The sequence below is a fragment of the Schistocerca gregaria genome, chromosome 1 (genome assembly GCF_023897955.1).
Source record: "Schistocerca gregaria isolate iqSchGreg1 chromosome 1, iqSchGreg1.2, whole genome shotgun sequence".
NCBI lineage: Eukaryota > Metazoa > Arthropoda > Insecta > Orthoptera > Acrididae > Schistocerca > Schistocerca gregaria.
In genome coordinates, this window is record NC_064920.1 from 942,738,246 (window position 1) to 942,761,356 (window position 23,111).

The 23,111-nt window shown below is 44.5% G+C and overlaps 1 protein-coding gene and 1 non-coding gene across 2 annotated transcripts in view; both read left to right on the plus strand.

Moving 5' to 3' along the window:
* LOC126275984 (uncharacterized) overlaps positions 1-23,111 on the plus strand; it is a 448,194-nt gene that overhangs the window by 36,730 nt on the left and 388,353 nt on the right. The gene's annotated exons all lie outside the window — the stretch shown is intronic.
* Trnat-ugu (transfer RNA threonine (anticodon UGU)) lies at positions 14,075-14,149 on the plus strand. Its single transcript has one exon. It is a non-coding gene; the product is annotated as a tRNA-Thr (tRNA).

The window sequence follows — 23,111 nt, forward strand, 5'->3', positions numbered from 1 at the left end:
GCAGGTGCAGCCCACAGTTTACACACAAAGGTGCAAAATACCCACTACTTTCCTTTTATTGTGCCTGTAGCGCAGATGACTCCCATCTGCTGTATGTCAAGTACACCGTGATATCCAGAAGATCCAAATACTGAAACTGTACGACTTTCAACACGTCGCGAAATCGAGGTGAAACCACGTCCAGACGTCGTGGGGTTGGGCGCCCACCCCACATTACAAATGTCGGGCATACTGATAAAATAGGACAGGGGGCGAACTGTAATGGAACTAACATCAGACTTTAACGCTGGGCAAGTGTAAGTGTGCCTGAACGCACTGTGCACAGAACACTCCCAACTATGGGCTTCCGTAGCCAACAATCCCTTCATGTGCCAATGTTTACACCATGAAATCGGCAAGTACGGTTGAAATGGACACGTGACTATCGGCACCAGCACTACGGGTCGAAGGCTAGTTGGCGGCGGCTCCATTGTGCTCTGGGGAGCATTCACGTGGACATCCATGGGTACAGTGGATCTCGTGCAAGGCGCCATGACGGCCAAGGAGTATCCTACACTGGCTACAGAGCACGTACACCCCTTCATGACGACTATGTTTCCCGGCGGCACTGTATTTTTCAACAAGATAATGTGCCATGTGCCGTATTGGTGTGATGGAGTGGTTCGAGGAACACAGTGGCGAGTTACAGGTGATGTGCTGCGCCCCCAGCTCGCCAGATCTGAATTCAATCGAACACATCTGATATTTGATTGAACTGGGCGTCAGAGCTCATCTCCTTCCTTTCCCGGAATTTATGGAAATTAGGTGACTTGAGTGAGCAGATGTATTGCCAACTTCCTCCACCGACCTACAAAGGCCTCATCGCTTCCATGCCGCGACGGGCCGCCGCTGTTATCCGTGCCAAAGGCGGACATACCTGCTATTAGCTAGGTTGTCATAATGTTATGGCTGATCAGTGCATGTTCACATTGTCCCGAAAATGTGTCAGAGGTCTTGGAGGTCCGCCTGCTATCGTGCACAATCGAATCCCTCACCTTTCCCAGTCGATGTTCGCCTGTTTTTGAAACGCCTTTACCAGTCGTAAGTCTGTGTCTGACCTAAAGAGTTGTCCGTAAAAGCCACCGTAAGCGTTTGGCGCTTTCTGCAATGATTTTACCAGGGTAAAATAAACTGGAGTGACAAGTCATGGGATAGCGATTCGCACATTTGGTGATGATGGTTATAACACGTACACGAGGTATGAAATTGCACTGCATTGGCGAAGCTGTCATTTGTCCGCAGGTGATTAATGTGAAAAGGTTTCCGACGTGATTATGGCCGCACGACAGAAATTAACAGACTTAGAACGCGGGAAGGTAGTTGGAGCTAGATGCACGAGACATTCCATTTCGGAAATCGGTAGGGAAGTCAATATTTCGAGATCCACAGTGGCAATAGTGTGCCTAGAATACCAAATTTCAGCCAGTACCTCTCACCACAGACAACGCAGTGGCCGACGGCCTTCACTCAGTGAGCTGTGGTGTTTGCGTAGTGTTGTCAGCGCTAACAGACAAGCAACACTGCGTGAAATAACAGCAGAAATCAATGTGGGACGTACGACGGACATATCCGTTAGGACATAGCGGCTACATTTGGCATGGGGCATGGCAGGGGAGGACCGACGCGAATGCCTTTGCTAATAGCACGACATCGCTTTTAGCACCTCTCCTGGGCTCGTGACCGTATCACTTGGATCCTACACGACTGGAAAACGGTGGGCTTGTCAGATGAGTCCTAATTTCAGTTGGTAAGAGCTGACGGTAGGGTTCGGGTTCGGTTGTGGCGCAGACGCCATGAAGCCATGGACCCAAGTTGTCAACAAGGGCGGCCGGAGTGGCCGTGCGGTTGTAGGCGCTACAGTCTGGAGCCTAGCGACCGCTACGGTCGCAGGTTCGAATTCTGCCTCGGACATGGATGTGTATGATGTCCTTAGGTTAGTTAGGTTTAAGTAGTTCTAAGTTCTAGGCGACTGATGATCTCAGAAGTTAAGTCGCATAGTGCTCAGAGCCATTTGACCCATTTTTTTTGTCAACAAGGCATTGTGCAAGCTGGTCGTGCCTCCGTAATGGTGTAGGCTGTTTTTACATGAAGTGGACGAGGTTCTCTAGTCCAACTGAACTGATCATTGACTGGAAATTGGTATGTTCGGCTACTTCAAGCCCATTTGCAGCCATTCACGGACATCATGTTACCGAACAACAGTGGAATTTTCGTGGATGACAATGTGCCTTGTCAATGGGCTACAGTTGTTAGCGATTTGTTTGAAGAACATTCTGAACAATTCGAGCGAATGATTTGGCCACCCAGATCGCCTGATGTGAATCCCATCGACCATTTACGAGACGTAATCGACAGATCAGTTCGTGCACAAAATCCTGCACCAGCAATACTTTCTCAGTTATGGTCGGCTGTGGAAGCAGTGTGGTTCAATATTTCTGCAGGTGACTTCCAACGACTTGTTGAGTCCATGCCACGTCGAGCTGCTGCACCAAGCCGGTCAAAAGGAGGTCCGGTACGATATTAGGAGGTATCCCATGACTTCGGTCACCTCAAGTAAAACTTTATACAGACACGCAGCTCTTTCATGTTAGCCATCGCGAACTCGCGGAAGCTTAACGATGTAGCTATGCTCACCGACAAACTAATCAAATCACTCAGCTCGCAGCCACTTGTCACACTACAGCTAGTCTGTAGGAATCAGCATGGGTTTCGAAAAAAGACGGTCGTGTGAAACCCAGCTCGCGCTATTCGTCCACGAGACTCAGAGGGCCATAGACACGGGCTATCAGGTACATACCGTGTTTCTTGACTTCCGCAAGGCGTTCGATACAGTTCCCCATAGTCGTTTAATGAACAAAGTAAGAGCATATAGATTATCAGACCAATTGTGTGATTGGATTGAAGAGTTCCTAGGTAACAGAACGCAGCATGTCATTCTCAATGGAGAGAAGTCTTCTGTAGTAAGAGTGATTTCAGGTGCGCCGCAGGGGAATGTCGTAGGACCGTTGCTATTAACAATACACATAAATGACCTTGTTGATGACATCGGAAGTTCACTGAGTCTTTTTTGCGGATGATGCTGTGGCATATCGAGAGGTTGTAACAATGAAAAATTGTACTGAAATGCAGGAGGATCTGGAGCGAATTGACGCATGGTGCAGGGAATGGCAGTTGAATCTCAATGTAGACAAGTGTAATGTGTTGCGAATACATAGAAAGAAAGATCCCTTATCATTTAGCTACAATATAGCAGGTCAGCAACTGGAAGCAGTTAATTCCATAAATTATCTGGTAGTACGCATTAGAAGTGATTTAAAATGGAATGATCATATAAAGTTGGTCATCGGTAAAGTAGATGCCAGACTGAGATTCATTGGAGGAATCCTAAGGAAATGCAATCCGAAAACAAAGGAAGTAGGTTACAGTACGCTTGTTCGCCCACTGCTTGAATACTGCTCAGTAGTGTGGGATCGGTACCAGATAGGGTTGATAGAAGAGAGAGAGAAGGTCCAACGGAGAGCAGCGCGCTTCGCTACAGGATCATTTAGTAATCGCGAAAGCGTTACGCAGATGATAGATGAACTCCAGTGGAAGACTCTGCAGGAGAGACGCTCAGTAGCTCGGTACGGGCTTTTGTTGAAGTTTGGAGAATATACCTTCACCGAGGAGTCAAGCAGTATATTGCTCCCTCCTACGTATATCTCGCGAAGAGACGATGAGGATAAAATCAGGGAGATTAGAGCCCACACAGAGGCATACCGACAATCCTTCTTTCCACGAACAATACGAGACTGGATAGTGGTACTCAGGGTACCCTCCGCCACCCACCGTCAGGTGGCTTGCGGAGTTGGATGTAGATGTAGATGATTGAAGAAGAAGAATGTATGGAGAGACACCTAGTGGAATTACGGTGTACTGGTATGTATTTGCATGCAAAATTCGTGTTTCTGAAAACTTTTGGATAGTACGTGGTAAATAATCAACATGCTACAGCCTTCTGGACGAAACGAGCGGTCTTGAAAGACTCATCGTCAGGAAAGACTCTAATGGGAAGGACGAGAGAGACTCTGGCCAGAGCGCCTCGCCAGCAGCTCCTGGAGCGCGCCGAGTTGTCGCCGCCCCAGGCTGGTGGCCGGAGAGAGGTGTCCGCGATGACGCTGCGCTACGAGGCGCCCGCTGCCCGCCCCCGTGTGTTTGTTTAACCCTCGGGAGACCCCCCGCGGTCGTCGGCCGCGTCCCACATTTTACTGCCGTTTTATGAAAATTACGGACGACTTGGGCGAGCAGTCTTTTGTGGGGGCTCAGCGCCAGGCTGTCGCCACGTGTGGGCTCCGGCGGGGTGGCAAGTGTTGCGTCACTCCTAGAGCCCGCCGAACTGGAGACCGCGCCGCGCGCTGGGGCGCCACCAGGTACACCGTTCTCGTTAACACATTCCCAACTAAATGCGCAAACTTATTTCTTTCCACGACGCCGTCATTCCAGGAAATCGTTCACACACACCGTTAGAAGATGATTTCACTGCGAGTATACAGTTCAGTTGTACTCGCAGAGTGTTACTAAATAATTACCCCGCAAAAAAATAATTAGTCATCTCCAGGAGGCATCGCATTAATACTGTGCAACACTCCTTATAGCCTAGAAAATGACTTTGGCGAGAAAGAGAGTACACAAGTTTCTTGAGGTATCCCATTAATTCCTGTAGAGCTACCAAAAAATGGGGACATTTGTTACTACATTCCACCTGCTGTTCCAAATACTGAAAGAGCTTTTCTATTGGGGTTTAGATAAAATGATTTTAGCAGCCAATTGAAGTGCGATACCTCAATGTGTGCACCCTTAGTGGCGCGGAAAATGTCTACATCTTCATCTACGTCTACATGGATACTCTGCAAATCACAATTAAGATCCTGGCAGAGGGTTTATCAAATCACTTTCACAATAATTCTCTGTTATTCCAATCTGGAACAGCGTGATGAAAAAACGAACCCCTACATATTTCTTTGTGAGCTCTGATTCCCTTATTTTATGATGATCGTTTCTCCCTATGTAGGTCGCTATCAACAAAATATTTTCTCATTCGGAGGAGAAAGATGCTAATTGAAATTTCGTGAGAAGATTACGCCGCATCGAAAAATGCCTTTGTTTTAATGATGCCCACCCCAAATCCTGTATCACGTTCGTGACACTCCCTCCACTACTTCGCGATAATATAAAACCTGCTGCTCTTCTTTGAACGTTCTCGATGTAGGGCCTACTCCGCTAATCCTATCTGGCAAGCATCCCACACCGCGCAGCAGTAATCCAAAAGAGGACGGACAAGCGTAGTGTAGGCAGTCAGTCTAATAGATCTGTTGCATCTTCTAAGTTTTCCACCAGTAAAACACAGTTTTTAGTTAGCCTTTCCACAGCATTTTCAGTGTGTTCTTTCTAATTTAATTTGTTGGTAATTGTAATCCTGAGGTTTTTAGTTGAATTTACGTCCTTCAGAGACTAATTTACCGTGTAACCGAAGTTTAACACTAGAACGGCGGAGTTTTTGACATTCCTAAAACGGCGGAAAAGGGTCATTCTGACCCCACATAAAATATTTTCATATTTGACTTAAACAAACACTAAAAAGTGTTTGTTAATCCATAATTTATTTATAGTAGCCGCGCAGGATTAGCCGAGCGATCTAAGGTGTTGCAGTCATGGACTGTGCGGCTGGTCCCGGCGGAGTCCTCCCTCGGGCTTGTGTGTGTGTGTGTGTGTGTGTGTGTGTGTGTGTGTGTGTGTGTGTGTGTGTGTGTGTGGGTAATGTGTAAGCTTAGGGACTGATGACCTTAGCAGTTAAGTCCCATAACATTTCACACACATTTGAACATTTATAGTAATCACAATAATTATTTACAATTATAAAGAATAATTACTAATTTTTTTAACAACAATGTGTCATACATATTTATTTTTGCTACTACTAACAAGTTTCGTAACTATAGATTTCAATTTATTAAATATTCATACAACCTTCTTGACACATTTAGTATATTTGGTCCATTTTACACTCACATGTGTTTACGAAAAGCTCAGTATTACTTTTCACTCAAGTCATTTGAAGCTGCTAGATGCACTTAGCACAGGTGATTTCTGTTTTACATGCACATTTTCCGCACGCTGCTTTGTGGCACTTTACCCAGTTTTGGCTGGTCTTGTTGCCTTTGCAGAGGCTGATTTGGCACGTCCTCCGCTTTCTATATGATTCCGGTCCCATGTCCTCTTTCTTTGCCTGATGTTCTTGCTCTTTCATTCCCTTGAGTTCATTTGCCCTTTGGAGTATGAACTTCTTCCTTCCCATTTTCTTGTTCGTTACTATGTTATAGATGACCCACGCATTATTGCCGCAATGTCCAGTATGTTGTAGAAGACATGCATTGGCCATCTCCTGCATGCAACCTTTGTAGTATATTAATGGGTCATTTGATCAACCGTGTCCACCCTGTACTTTGTTGCATTTTAGGACGTTATGGTTTTAGATTATTTATTTCTTTATTTCCTTCCTTCCTTGCTTAATACTACTTCAGCATGCAACGTACTCAGAAGAATGACATTTTTATTCATGTTTCCTTGGTATACAGTCAAGTTGCAGTCGGTGTTGCCACTATTGTGCAGTATTGTGGTAGAATGTATTTCAGCATTCAACTTCCTTACTGCATCGGGGATTTCACAGCCGATCTTGTTCATTATACCAACTAATTAAGTTTTCCTTTCTGTGAGTTTTTTAGCAAGTTGAATAGACGTAAAGAAGTTGTCTGTGGTCACATTTCTTCCTCGATTTACAAATGGCTCCATGAGATGCAGAACGACATACTCTCCAAGTGGTTGTTTCTCTCTATGCGTGTCCACTTTGCCAAGGTATGGGAAAGCATTACGTATATACTTTGTTGTTACATCAACAGTCAACCAGAATTTGAGACCATATTTGTGTGGTTGGTTGGACTTGAAACCTGCATCACACTTTGCTTGGTAATAGTTGCTCGTAAATTGTATTTTCTCCAGGGCGGTTAGTGCGAATGCTGTTTTCATTGAACTTGCCCCAAATTTCAGATACAAGAGCGAATTTGTTGGCTGCCAGGCGTTCAGCCCAGGTTGACTTTTCATCAAAACAGAAATCTGAGAAGCTCCTGAAACCTGTCCCTTGGCATAATGTCCTTGATAGAAGCAGACCCCCAAGAGAGTCAGAGATCATCTACAGACATACCTTTTGTGCACAATACACCCCGAACATGCATGGTGGCGGTTAGTTTCACCAGTTCCTCAAGTGACACAGTACAGTCATTGTTTTTAGTGCTTTTCTAGCATTTGTTTCTATTTCTTCATGAGACATGGCATTGCTTCATCAAATATAAGGCTGTCTACTCGTTGGCAAGCATAAGCACTGGGACCTCCTCTCTCCTTCAGAATATTCACAACTGACCGCCTACCAGAAGATGGATAATTTTCAATGACCCACGTGGCTCCATCCATTGCAATCATCTTTGTAGACGCTTCCAACTGTACCTGCTGTCTTGAAAGAGGTGATGATTGATGTATATCAGCATCTGAATCCTCTTCCACTAATCGCCCCTCCTTCACAATGTCTTTGTCTTCACTTGTGTCAGGTACATAATCATCATCTTCATCAGTGAATTCAGTTTCCGATTCAACTTCGAATTCTTTAAGAGATGTAACACTTCATCAGAAAGTCTACGCAGACGATATAAGTTCGAAAACGTGTTTCACGGAGAAAGACTGTTTGAGTGACACAACATAAGCTGTGGCAGACTGGAATGTACGCGTGCCAAGTTGCAACAATGAGGAGTAACTGTTCTGCGTTACTGCTCACTGTTGCCACAGTATTGTTGGATAATTTACTTGTATTCAGAAGAGAAATTACAGTTCTAGGCCTACTGAATGAAATGGCGAAGAAAATTAAATCATTTTGTAAATACTGAAACATCTTCAGAAAGAGGAGAAAAAATTAGAAAAAGTCATATGCTTTCATTAACGAAATAAATAAGTTGGATATGACAATGAACGAAAAACGTATGACAGAGGTTGTTTTGACCCCTTCCATCGTTATAGTGTTAGCGGATTCCTTTTAACACTCGTGTGGATGACTTCACACTTTTCATTATGTGGGGTCATAAACGACTTCATCTATCTGAAACCAACCTGAGACGGCAGTTCTGATTGTCTCCTAAATCGTTTATACCTTGGGGAAGGCCAGAAATCACTTCTCTTTTACTCGATGACTTTCCGTCAATTACTATGACCTGTGACCTCTATGACAGGAAATCACGAATCCTGTCACATAACTGAGATGAATTCCAATAGCACGCAGTTTCACTACAAGCCACCTGTGTGGGACAACGTCAAAAGCCTTCGGGAAATCTAAAAATACGGAATCAATTTGAAATTCCTTGTCAGTAGCAGTCAACACTTCGCGTGAGTAAAGATGTAGTTGTGTCTCACAAGAACGATGCTTTCTAAATCCATGATGACTGTGTCAAAGAGCGTTCTCTCCAGGTAATTCTTAATGTTCGAAAACAATATATGTTCCAAAATCCTGCTGCGTATCGACGTTATTGATGTGGACTTGTAATTTAGTGGATTGCTCCTACTATTCTTGAGTTTTGGTGTGACCTGTGCAAATATCCACTCTTTAGATACAGATCTTTCGTCGAGCGAGCGGTCGTATATGATTGTAAAGCATGGAACTATTGCATCGGCATACTCTGGAAGGAGCCTAATTGGTCAAGTCGGAATTCATTTTCTCTCGACGTACGATTCAAGATATCCACGGTATAGTTTTTGGGCTAAGGTAATGGACCTAAAATTTGGATTTTAAATATGAGTATATCATCGTATTGAAGCGAACAGACAATTGTTTTTGTGGCGGCAGGAGTGTTTGTGTCAAACACTATCTTGGCACTCGACGGTATTAGGCCTAATCGTTGCCTACATTGGAAGGGAAACGTCGTTCGTTCCATTAAACAATCAAAATGTCTTGGTAATATAAGTTTGGCAAAGACGAAATACATTTGACTTTGTTGTGCGCTCTGTAGCATCGAATGTGCAAGTAGCGCTTCCGTATATTCCATGATTCGAACGACAAAACAGATTTTATGAGTTACGCAATTCCGTCTGCAGTTCTACCCTAGTGACTCTATTCACTTAAATTAATTATTAGTTATCCCAAAAACTTTGGAAAAATTCCTGCTCTGGGCGTACAATTGACTGTATTAAAAAGTGATCAGGGTTTTAAATCCGGCATAGCGCTGACTTAATGAAACGCAGTAAGCCATATCTTTCTGTTTATCTGGGGAACGTGAGACGAGGAAATATTACTTCAAAAATTACAAGTAACTGATGTCAGTATTCCAGATCTGTTCCAGGAAGGAACAAAATCTTTTCTGTAAGCAGAATATGCATGTTAACTGAACAGTAAAAGTTAATAAATGGTCACTGTAGCTGATTAAGCAACAGTAGGCTTTTTATGAAAAGTGTGTCGTGTTCAAATGAAAGTGATTTTTTTTTCCTACCATAAGAGACACATTATTCTGGGTCAACAATTTGTTGTGTATAAAGTCCTCTACGGTGTTGTACGAAACATACAGTATTTCGACGTATTGTATTGTATGAAACAGAATTCGATATTATGCAACTGATTTCCCATAGAAGATGCGACAGAATTGTGGCAGTATGACCAATTACAGTCACTTATGATGAAGAACGACATCTCTGGAGGTGAAAACCTTCAATTACTACCTCTGTTTGACATAATAAGTGAGAATTATTCACACAGCTTCACTTAATATTATACGACAACAGACTGATAGTCTGTCGCACCGAATTAGGTCTGTAAGCTCACCATTCGTTCCACAATAGCAAATGACGGTACACGAGCAAAGTCAAATATCTTCCTCTCAGTCGAAGCACATGGTACATGCGGCATGCCTCCACATCAACACGCTTTTCGTGATGGTGTCGCAGCTGTTGTGGAGATCGGGGCAAGGTATGGCGTTCTTCAGCACACTGCACAAAAGATGGATAAAACGTTATAGAGATATTGGAGAATTCCGTAGGCTGTGGAAACAAGACTTTGGCATGTAACGACACCCAGGATAATGAATGGTCTTTCAACACGTAAAGGCAAAATTATTTTCTGAGCGCGATGCAGCTGGAACATACCACTGCGTTTCCCACATGGACACACACACACACACACACACACACACACACACACACACACATACGTGCGTGACCCATCTTGCAGTGGCCGTGTGTCTGTAACAGTTTGGGGCTCGATGTGTTCTCATGGTTTTGGAAGGATTCACAGGGTAGATGGTCGACTTGATATTCCCCAGTATACCCATGTTATGAGTAATATTATGGTCCCATCTGTGCGATGACTAATTACACACCACACGAATCCCTTCCACGCAGATTGCAACAGTCGTTGAAGTTGAAGATCATTAGACGGGATAATAAGTGGTAAAGAAGCCACATGCCATGCCCTTTTGGAGGGCGAAAAAATCTTAATAAGAAACGTGACTATTTGTTCTATTAATTTACTGATTCTTACAGATTTAAGACATTAGCGGAGTAACACAGAAAAAAAAGTACTGATAAAGATAGGAACCAAACATTGACGCCAGGCAGTTGCCTGCTAGACCGCCTACTACTAAGCCATTTTTTTCCGATCTATTGGATCGTCGTCTTCTTTTATGGAACTACGGCGAGAGCGTTTCTGCGTGAGCGTCGGATGAAGTCTCTCACAATCTGTCGTTCAAAGCTGTACTCAATATTATAGAGGGCGGCAGCCACCGAACGAGCTTGCTGAGCTACCGTACCGGCAGCCACTGAGCTACGAATGAATTGCGGTACAGCTTCCGACATTTAGATCCTTGTTACAGTTCTTGACAACATATCACGAAAGGAAGAATCTTTACTAGGCCTGCAATGCTACGAATGATACGGAACAGTTTTGTTGGGTGTCGTTATACCAAGTGTCATAGAACTGTTAATCCTTCTACTACATTTACATTACAAGTGTTCTTTACATTTATGAGCAGATCCGTATACCATGTAATCTGATTAGCTTCTTCGTAAAATGGCGGGTAATTCAAATTTCAGCCATGGCCATTTTTTGTGCTGTCGTGTATACATATTATTGTTGTGGTAGTGTGTGCCATGACGAGGATAGGGAACAAGTCATGCGACAGTCGTTGCAGCAAACGTAACATGTACGAGAGTCATTCCAAAAGAAATGCACACTATTTTTATAAAAATACAGTTTTCATTCTGCATGTGTGAAAGTTTTACAGTTTGGAGATACATACATCCTTCCCTCTTGCTTTCAAACTTAGTTCAACCTGTTCCCATGAGTGGCGGCGTCACAGCATGTCTTCAAGATGGGTGCTATACTTGACGTTCGTCAGAAGCAACGTGCTGTCGTAGAATTCCTGTGCTGTGAAAACGAGAGTGGGAAACATCCACAAGAGGTTTGAAAAAGGTGTATGGAGATGGTGATGTCGATCGCAGTGCAGTTAGTCGGTGGGCAAGCAGGTTTCGTGATGAAAGCGGGCACGGCAATATTGAGGATTGTCCTCTCAGCGGCAGGCCTCGTACTGCACACACTCCAACTCCAGACAATGTGCAGAGTGTTAACGAATTGGTGACTGCTGACAGACGCATCACAGTGAACGAATTGTCACGCTACGTTGGGATAGAGGAAGGAAGTGTTTGCAGAATACTGAAAGTGTTGGCCTTAAAAAAGGTTTGTGCCAGGTGGGTTCCCAGGATGTTGACAGTGGCTCACAAAGAAACAAAAAAACGGTATGCAGCGAACTTTTGGAACAGTACGAGAGTGGTGGAGATGCATTTCTTGGAATAATTGTGACAGGTGATGAAACATGGCTCCATCATTTTTCACCAGAGACGAAGAGGCAATCAGTGGAGTGGCATCATGCAAATTCACCCAAGGAAAAAAAAAAAAATTCAAAACCACACCTTCTGCTGGAAAAGTTATGGCTACGTTGTTTTTGTATTCTGAATGACTCTTGCTTGTGGACATCGTGCCAAGTGGAACCACCATAAATTCTGATGCATATGTGACGACACTAAAGAAACTTCAAGCTCGACTGAGTCGTGTTCGACCACATCGACAAAAGCAGGATGTTATGCTGTTGCACGACAATGCACGGCCACATGTCAGTCAAAAAAACCATGGAAGCTATCACAAAACTCGTTTGGACAACACTGAAACACCCGCCTTACAGTCATGACCTGGCTCCATGTGACTATCATCTCTTCGTGGAACAAGGTTTGAAGATGATGGATGACTCCCTTGTGCACGCTGCCAAACAGTGGCTCCAACAGGTTGGTCCAGAATTTTACCGTGCGGATATACAGGCGCTGGTTCCGTGATGGCGTTAGGCAATTGAGAGGGATGGAAATACGCGGAGAAATGAAAATATTGTTCCTAAAGGATGTATCTACACACTGTAAAAGTTTCAAACATGTAGAATAAAAGATGGATTTTTAAAAAAATAGTGTGCATTTCTTTTGGAGTGACCCTCGCAGGATAATAGGTTCCGACCTTAGTTTTGGGCAAGAGTGAACCGAGTTTTCTGTTGCCTCTGTCTGCTTTCTGTTGAGTAAAACAGATATCCCTTTACTATGGGAAGCTCAAGTAGAGCCACCACCATTCTTGCTTCAGTTAATGACCCAGTGAATTTATTAAAGAAGCCCTTGCTTTAAATAGACAAGTGTGGTACAAGAAAATGACGGTAGTGTCGTTGATGATGGCTTTGGTAGGAATTATTTACAAAAACTGCGGTACACGTAAATTATAACTTATCGGGCTTTGGATATTCTTGTTACAAACAGTTGTAGCGCCAGGCCGTCCCTTTCTGGCGGGTTTTTCCTTTCGCGAGATCGAAACTCAGATTTTTCATTCTGGCCAAAATAGGAAGAAGAAGTAATTAGTACGTTTCGTGCAGCGTTCAACGGCACTAGTTGTATTGGTTTCCTTTTGTCTGTCCGGTCGCTAGACGGCCGCGGTCGTCGTTTGCGGTCAGGTCCCGCGGAGGACGAGGCGGCGCTGAGCGAGTGTACTTTGTCAGCGTCAGGCGGCGCCTGGGCGAGCGAGAGAATGACGGATGGAGCGGCCGGCCGACTGTTCCGAGGCAGGTGGGGGTGCAGGACGCAGGCAGGCCGGCCGCCGGTCCGCGCGACAGCTTAATGCCGCGCCGTGTTCTGCCTCTCAGTGGCCTGCTCCCTTACTAGTTAAGCCGAATTATCTGCTTAGCTGCGAGTAATTTCTCCACGTTTTGGGCACATTTCGACTATAACGTATTTTTAGAGGATGAATTACTGGATCTGTTAATACCATTCGTTCCTTTGACTCATGACGTCATCAAACTGGTTGACATAAATAAACCACTCATCGAAATGTGTCATGCGTAAATTACGCGTCGTAACTTAGCAGTGTCTTGAGAGGAGGATATAAGATGAGCATCAACAAAAGAAAGACAAAGATAAGAGACTGTAGTTGAATTGAATCAGGTAATGCTGAGGAACTAGATTAGAATACGATACACTTAAAGTAGTAGATAGGTTTCGCTAGTTTGGTAACAAAGTAACTGATGATGGCGGAAATAGAGAGGATATAAAATGTAGACTGGCAGAGTAAGAAAAGCATTTCTGAAGAAGACATTTGTTCCCGAAAGAACAGTACCGTTGATGACCATGCAGCTTTGCTAGAAATGAAGTGATAGTTAAATGGACACCCTAGCTGCAAAGAGGCGTTGATATACTTCATTGGGGACATGTTGAAAATGTGTTCCCCGACCGGGACTCGAACCCGGGATCTCCTGCTTACGTGGCAGACGCTCTATCCATCTGAGCACAGAGGATAGTTCGCACTACGAATGTAGTGGTGTGGACATTTTCGGAATGTGGGTCTCACGGGGAGCGTGCAAGGGTAAATCCCTGCAGGCGCACTATCCTCTGTGCCCTCGATGGCTCAGATGGATAGAGCGTGTGCCATGTAAGCAGGAGATCCTGGGTTCGAGTCCCAGTCGGGGCACACCTTTTCAACATGTCCCCAATGAAGTATATCAACGCCTCTTTGCAGCTAGGGTGTCCATTTAATTATCATTACATTTGTTACCATCGTATATAGACTTAAGTTTACTGAATAGAATTTAGAAGACAAGAAATTTGTGGAACAACTTGATTGCGTCCTCAGAAATGATAAGTTCACAAAGCTACATGTATCACATTGGAACAACCGAAATAAAATGTTCAAACGTACCTACGTTCTGTATTTTAATTTAAAAAACCTACCTGTTACCAACTGTTCGTCTAAAATTGTGAACCATATGTTTGTGACTATTACAGCGCTATCTATCACAAAGCGAAAAAAATGGTCCAACTAAAACATTCATATTTCTATACGTACTACACGAATATGTAATAAAAAATTGGGGTTCCTATTTTTAAAAAAACGCAGTTGATATCCGATTGACCTATGGCAGCGCCATCTAGTGGGCCAACCGTAGCGCCATCTGGTTTCCCCCTTCAAGCTAGACAAGTTTCGTTCTTTGTAGTTTTTTCGTGTGACGCTTATTTCGTGAGATATTTGGCCCGGTCACGATCAATGGACCTCCGTGTACAGTGGCAGGATGCCGCTATTAGTTGGATGAGTCCAGAATGCACACACCGCGTGCGCGTAATTAATCACGGGGAATTATTTATGCAGCGGGATTTCCGGACGACACTGGCGACCGCGTAATCTGTGGCGAACCGCCCTTCGAGTTTACAACCTAATGTGCGAGCCTGTGTCATGCCAGGAGCGATACCAGGAAACGTACACGTATACGCCATTAAACGGCTATAAATAAACGGCGGTGTGAAGTGCGATGCTGTGTACGCTATCGCGCCCTCTGAAGTGGCGCCGCCGCGCCGCCTACACCTGCCGCGTAGCGGCGGAGGACTCGGCCGTTCCAGCCTTACCAGCGTTTTCGCCACGACTGGCGTTACACACAGGAAAAGTGTGCCCGAATGCAATGTCTTGGCAGTTGCAGAATTATGTAAAATGTTTTACGCTCAAGCATTGTGTCGCTTTTTGAAGAATGAAAATTTCCTCAGTAAAAATCGATATAGATACCGCGACCAGATCTTGCGAAACTATTTGTCCTCGAGTCCCTGAGCGCCGTAGACAGAAGCATCCAGGATGATGGTGTGTTCTTTGATTTCCAGAGGACATTCGACGCAGTACCACACTGTCGTTCCGTCAACGAAGTACGAGCTTATCGAGTATCTGACCATATTTGTAATTGGTTTTAGCACTTCCTTGCCGATAGAATTCATCACGTCGTTCTTAGTGGAACAAAATCGACAGACGTATAGGTAATTTCGGGAGTACACCAAGGTAGTGTTGTTGTTGTTGTTGTTGTTGTTGTTGTGGCCTTCAGCCCTGAGACTGTTTTGATGCAACTACAGGGCCGTTACTGTTTACAATAATTACACATCAATTATAGATACGAAGACAGTAAGTTGTTCTCGAAAGAACAGTTACTGTTGATGACCGTGCAGCTTTTCCCTGGAATAACTGATGACTAACTGAAAAACTCGGCTGCTGACAGGTGTTGTTGATATACCTCGATGTGGACAGCTGAAAATGTGTGCCCCGACCGGGACTGAACCCGGGATCTCGTGCTTACAAGGCAGACGCTCTATCCATCAGAGCCACCGAGGACACAGATGAATAGGGCGACTGCATGGACTTATCCCTTGCACGCTTCCCGTGAGACTCACATTCCCAAATGTCCACAATTCTACATATGTACCTGTCAGCAGCCGAGGTTTTGAGTTAGCCATCAGTTATTCCAGGGAAAAGCTGCACGGTCATCAACAGTAACTGTTCTTTCGAGAACAAGTTACTGTCTTCGTATATATAGTTAAAGGCTACCCAACCATTGACCTTCGTCTGTGCGAATGCGCACAGGTTGCCCAAACTCTTACGGGAATCGCCAAAGCGTGCGCGAGTAATAAGTGGTTGGGCAAATGTCTATAAGGTACAATACATATGTAGAATTGTGGACAGTTGGGAATGTGAGTCTCACAGGAAGCGTGCAAGGGAGAAGTCCCTGCAGTCCCGCTATTCATCTGTGGTCTCGGTGGCTCAGATGGGTAGAGCGTCTGCCATGTAAGCAGGAGATGCCGGGTTCAGTCCTGGTCGAGGCACACATTTTCAGCTGCCCACATCGAGGTATATCAACACCACCTGTCAGCAGCCGAGGTTTTCAGTTAGTCATCACATCAATTATAATTACACAAAAGGTACTTTAGCATGGTGTGTCACTGCCAAGTAACGTAGCTCGATGAAACTTGAACGATACTGAGAAAGAAGTGGTCCAGAAGGAACCTGAAAAAAATTTCCAATGATATAAACAGAATAATTACACACAATAATTACACAGAAGTCACTGCGATTCGTGCTGGTCCCCCGGACAAGGACATAGCTCTTAATACGGCGTGTTGTTACGAAGGAGAGCAGTGCATGCTCTACGACACACTAAACCTCTACGAGGTTAGTGTGCCGTTCATGTGGTAGGGCGTTCCATTCCTCCATCAGCGTTGTGGGCGTGGACGTCTTGGGGCATGAAACTTCCTGGCACATTAAAGAGTTCGAGTCTCGGTCGGGCACACAGTTTTAATCTGCCAGGAAGTTTCATGTCAGCGCACACTCCGCTGCAGAGTGAAAATCTCATTCTGGTGTTGGGGCATGTCTCCTCAATCCATCCCGAACGTGCTCGATGGGATTAAAGTCGGAGGAACGGGCAGGCCAGTACATTCGATGAGCATCCTCTCGTTGCAAGAGCTGCTTCACCTGCCCAGTTCGATGAGGTCGCTCAGAGGCATCCATAAAAATGAAGTCAATATCTGAATGTACCCATGAAAGTGAAGGGTATCACAATAACGTTGACCAGTGATTCTATCGTGTTCAATGTGTGGGAGGCCGGTATGCCCATGCAACATTATGCCTCCCCACACCATAACACATGGGCCACCGAAAAGATTACATTGGACGTTGTTGCTGGGCGCATAAAGTGTTCCCACCTCTTGCTGTGTGAGAATACGTCCAGCTTTGTCCAACGTGATCGTTTATGTGGTCCAGGTGTTTTTATGTGAAGAGGCACAATGTTGCAAGGGCGTACTGAACTCCAAATCTAGAAAACGGTATACTCACCGGTCAGTGTTATTGTGACACTGTATGCCGTCCCCATGTGCGTCTTTTGAAAGTTGATTTCGGCTGTGGCTACATGTTTATGGATGACAATACGCGACCACGTCGAACTACGCAGACGGAGGACCTTATAGAAAGAGAGGAAATTCGGCAAATAGGTGGGCCTACCCGTTCTCCCGACTTAAATCCCACCCAGTAAGTATGGGATGTGTTGGAGAGACGCATTGCAGCACGTTCACACGCACTAACGACCATCCACCAGCTGTCCTCCTTGGTGGAGGAAATGACCGCCCATCCACAAGAACTTCTTGCCAACCTTGTGGGCAGCATGGGAGCACGTTGCAGAGCAGGCATTGCCGTCCGTAGTGACTGCACACGCTATTAACAACCCTGTCCCTTCTTTTTCAATGTCCGTGTCTCGCGGTGAGTTCAGTGTAATATTATCTTCCAATAAAATTGTCATTTCTGTTCGTCTCTTTGCATATTTGTTTCAATTATCTTCTATACGATGTTGTTGTAATTCTTTCCATGTGTGGCCCAAGTTTCATCGAGCTGTTACTTCGCAGTGACACGTTCGAAAGTTACTTTCGCCCTAACTTTGCACACCTGTGTATATTAATGATCTAGTGAATAACGTCGGAAGCTCCGAGAGGCTGATGCTGTTGTCTGCCAGAGGGTTGCAACCCCAGATGAGTAGCGAAGGCAGGCCGGAGTGGCCGAGCGGTTATAGGCGCTACAGTCTGGAACTGCGCGACCGCTACGGTCGCAGGTTCGAATCCTGCCTCGGGCGTGGATGTGTATGATGTCCTTAGGTTAGTTAGGTTTAAGTAGTTCTAAGTTCTAAGGGAATGATGACCTCAGAAGTTAAGTCCCATAGTACTCAGAGCCATTTTAACCATTTTTGAGTAGCGAAATGGCACAAGAGCTGCGTAGGGCCGTTGCTCGGCGCAGGGACTGGCAGTTGACCCTCAACGTAAATAAATGTAACTCACTGTGCATGAGTAGGCAAACAGATCCATTACTCTTCGATTACACTATTGGGGCCAAATCACTGAAAACAGCAGCTGTACTAGGAATCGTAACCAGGACTGACATTCGTTGGAGGAACCTAAAGGAATGAAATGCAACTCGCCCACGAAACAAGTGGTTTACTAGATACGTGTTTGACCTTTCTTCAGTATTTTTCATGACTCTTACCAAATATAGGATAAATACCTGAGATAGTGTCCGACGTATAAGGTCACGTTTCGTTATGAGACCGTGCACTCTTCATGAGGGCATTACGGAGGTGCTCAGTAAACTTCCAGTGGCAGATGCTACAAAAAGACGTTATGCATCGCGGAAGTGATTTTCTGTTGTCTGGAAACATATTGCTTCCACCCACATACGTTAATGAAATGACCACGACGAGAAAATGCGAGAAATTTGTGAATGGTACAGGGAAAGGGGAAGGCGGACGTAAGAACCATCCGCTACCTACCATTATGTGGCTTGCGAAGCGCTATACGGATATGCGATTGGCTCGATGAATATTTTACCAAGAAAAGAATAGACTAGATGATGAATGTTCCACTGATAGTTTCCGATAGGCCCGCATCTCGTGGTCGTGCGGTAGCGTTCCCGCTTCCCACGCCCGGGTTCCCGGGTTCGATTCCCGGCGGGGTCAGGGGATTTTCTCTGCCTCGTGAGGGCTGGGTGTTGTGTGATGTCCTTAGGTTAGTTAAGTTTATGTAGTTCCAAGTTCTAGGGGACTGATGACTATAGATGTTAAGTCCCATAGTGCTCAGAGCCATTTGAACCATTTGATGAATGTTCAACAGAAATGAAAGTAACTTCGGGCGAGCCTCAAGAAGTGTAATTGGACTTACGACGTTCTCAAGCTGCATAAATGATATAACATATAGGATCTGTAACACTATAAGATTATTTGTTGACGATGCTGTTGGTTACAGGGAAGTATCGTCGTTGGATGACTGTAAGAAAATGTAGTAAGAATTGGACAAAAGTCCACTTGGTGGAACGCATTACAGATTTCTCCAAATGTGAATCAGTGCAAAATAACGCCTATAACAAAGAAAAAGAACGCGATAGCAGCAGATTTTAATAATTTAAATAGTTAATGTTAATACTAGGAAAAAACAAGTAATGGAACAAACACGGAACATCGGTGATAGGGAAGGTAAGTCAAAGGCTTAGATTTTTTGGAAGGGTTCTCGGAAATTGTAGTGCATTCTCAAACGAAATCGCGTACGAGATGCTAGTGCGACCAATTTTAGAGTATTTCTTCAGCGTTTGCAGTCTTTATCAAGTTCACATCGGACGATTTCAGAGACGCTGTATTGGAATCGTTATAGGTCGCTGTAGATCATACGAAGGAGTAACAGGGATGCTTGGGGAACGTAAAGGATGAATCTTTCGAAGAATAGTGACGTAATTCTCGTGATACTCTGTTGGGTAAATTTGGAAAGCCTGTCGCCATCGGGTATCGCGCATAGGGATCTTGGGGATAAAATATGGAAGATTACGGCGACAGTGTCGTTTTTGCTTTTCTTAATCAGTGAGTGCAGCAGGATCGGTACTATTTGGTTATAAGTACTTTCTGCCACGCACTGTACAGTGGTTAGCGGAGTATACAGGGGGTGGATGAAAGTGTGGAAGCGTCAAAAACATAATACATTACCGGACCTAATACAGTGTAGGAAACCCGTTGGCATTCGAAACAGCTACCACTCGTCTCGGAATGGTAAAATACAGGTCCTGTATGGTTTCCAAGGGAATCTTACACCATTCTTCAGCAAAATAGTGGCAAGTTCAGGTAACATCGATGGAGGAGAACAGCTATCTCTTCAAAGTAGATAACAAAGGCTCATTGGTATTGATCTGGTGACTGTGGTGGCTGAGAGAAATGTGAAATTCATCCTGCAGCTCACAAAACCAGTCCTGAACGATGTGAGCTGTGTGAGCAGGGGCCCTGACGCCACGGAACACAGCATAACCATTGGTGAACAAACATTGTACCATGCGATGGACCAGATCAGCCAATATCATCCATGGCAGTAATGCGACCAAGCAGAGTAACCATGGGATCATGGTATGCCATGATATGGCTCCTCAAATCATTACCAAACACCGCCATGATTCGCTCTTTAAACTCGGTCAGAAGTTGGAAACAGTGTGCAGCAAGACTCGTCCGACCAAATGACTTCCTTCCATTACTCCATAGTCAAGTTTTATGGTTTCGGCACCACGTTTTTTTTATTACGGGTATTTGCATCATTTGCCAATGGCCTTGCCGCAGTGGTAACACCAGTTCCCGTCAGATCACCGAAGTTAAGCGCTGTCGGGCTGGGCTAGCACTTGGATGGATGACATCCGCTGTTGGCAAGCGGGCTGCATTCAGCCCTTGTGAGGCAGACTGAGGAGCTACTTGATTGAGAAGTCGCGGCTCTGGTCTCGGAAACCGACATACGTCCGGGAGAGCGGTGTGCTGGCCACATGCCCCTCCATATCCGCATCAAGTGACGCCTGTGAACTGAGGATGACACGGCGGTCAGTCGGTGCCGTTGGGCCTTCATGGCCTGTTCGGGAGGAGTTTAGTTTTTTTTTTTATTTGTATCATTTATGAGTGCTTTTGGAGATCCAGCTCGCCTTGCAGTTAGTTCCCTGTTTATGGAGCTTCCATCGTGTTGTTTTGTTGCTGAGAGGTTCCGCGAGTGCGATATTAAGTTCTGCAGTGACTTTTGTTTATGCCACAATCGTCTTCAGTAGCCGTCCGTCACAGTAACCAAAGATCATTTTTGTCTGTGTAGTGTAGATGTTTTCCGGCTTTGCCTGTATACGGTAAAAAACTTTGAAACACCAAACACTTCGACTACCTTGGTTACGGAAGCACCCACCATAAGCCCGCCAGCAATCTTCCACGTTGGAAGTCACTTAGCTCCAGTATAATGCACTCATAACTGTTGCGACCACGACTGACACTTGCAACGCATTGAGGACATTGCGCAGGTGCCGTTCGTACTCAGAATACGACAGCGCAACATGCAGGCTTGACTAGCGTCTGCAGTTGTGTTCAAGCGTGCATTTCTCAAGACGTTTCTATATTTTTATCCAACGCGGATTGTTTTCTGTGCATGTAATACCCGTTTATTCTATACTTGATGCCACATCCTGGCATTGTTGTTTTTAGATTTAAGTACATTCAAACTTTGTTTCGAAGACACACCTTTGAACATTCGTGTACAGAGACTGGAAAAGGTGGAAGCCAGAATGGTATCACAATTGGTAGAGTATGGGAGATGTGGATTGATGCCCTAACCACATTCCTGCACAGTAATTTTCATCATGTTAGTGGCGTGCGGACGTGCATTATAGCGTTGCAGCAGCACTTGAAAACTTAATGTAATGTTCTCGGTCGTTTGTCTTCATTTGCGGCCTCAACGTGTCTCGCAATAAACGTCTGCAGTTATTACTTTCCTGAAAGAGCACTCACTATTACATAACGCCTTATTCATGCTCTGCGATACGTACCTGCCTTTTCTGTTTATCGACATAAACTAGTGTCTGGTTGTTTTTATTAATGACTCGGCCATTTTTTATCTCCTTGTGCCGATTTAAAGGAACTACTTACGTCATTAGTGACGGAACTAAAGGACTTGCTGCAGAGTGATAAGTCTTATGATGAGCAATTAAGAGACATACAATTGCTCACCTGCCGAGTTTGCTGAGTGACTTCCGAATAGATAGAATCAATTACTGTATGAAAAGCTTGGATAGTATTTCTCTTGGAGCACTATACGACAGGTTTCTCTAAGTGCGAATAAATGCAAGGCCTAAACATAAGAAAGACCACTCTATTCTCCGGCTAAAATAATAGGGCTGTCACATCTTAACAGCGATATTGAATGGATAATGCATCAAATATCGGATACTCAAAACGTTCTGCAACAACCTATTACTACTATTTGTGGTTCTTATCAAGTAGGCCTGACACCAGATCCCAAAGGCTTTCCGAGACTTCACAGCTAATATCGCAACAGGCAGTACGCAGTATGTGTGCAGGGTGTAAACAGTTGCTCCCGGAACGTAATTTTGAATCTTGAGGCCGTCATTCTCATGAAACCTCACTGAATGAATTCACATAAGTTGCATTTGGTTTTGTATGACATCTGCCTTGAGCAAAACTCAGTTTTTCTATTAGCCAAACATTTTTCATTGAATTTTCAGCATCATCAGAGGGATTTTATTTTCTTTCTATTAAAATCTTGAACATGGCACTAGCCAGCAACTGTAGAAATGGAGATACAATGGGAATCATACAGCCAACCAGCTGCACGTAAAATTCAAATTTTCACCTAGGTTTCGACAGATATAAACCTGTCTTCCTCAGAATAAATGATAACACAAAAAAAGGATTTATTACAATCAGTGCACGGAAATCATACGTTCAGCAAAACGAAACATCGAACTACAGTGGCCATCACCCAGTGTTGTGCCGCACTTAGTTGTAACAAGGAACTAATTAAAGTTCTCATAGTACATCGGAGTTGGTAGGAGAAAATTGGCATTTAAATAATTTATGAAACCGTTGTAATGGTGTCTCATGTTCAATTGTGCGCTTAAATATAAGTACAAATGCTATTATTAATCAAAGTTGTTCGCACACACAGTAAAAACAAAAACACTTCACCTCGTAACAATAGTGTCAGAACTGTCAGATTGGTGAAGTTGGCAGCAATTTGAGAAAAGCCTCAAAAATTGGTTCAAATAAGCACTATGGGACTTAACTTCTGAGGTC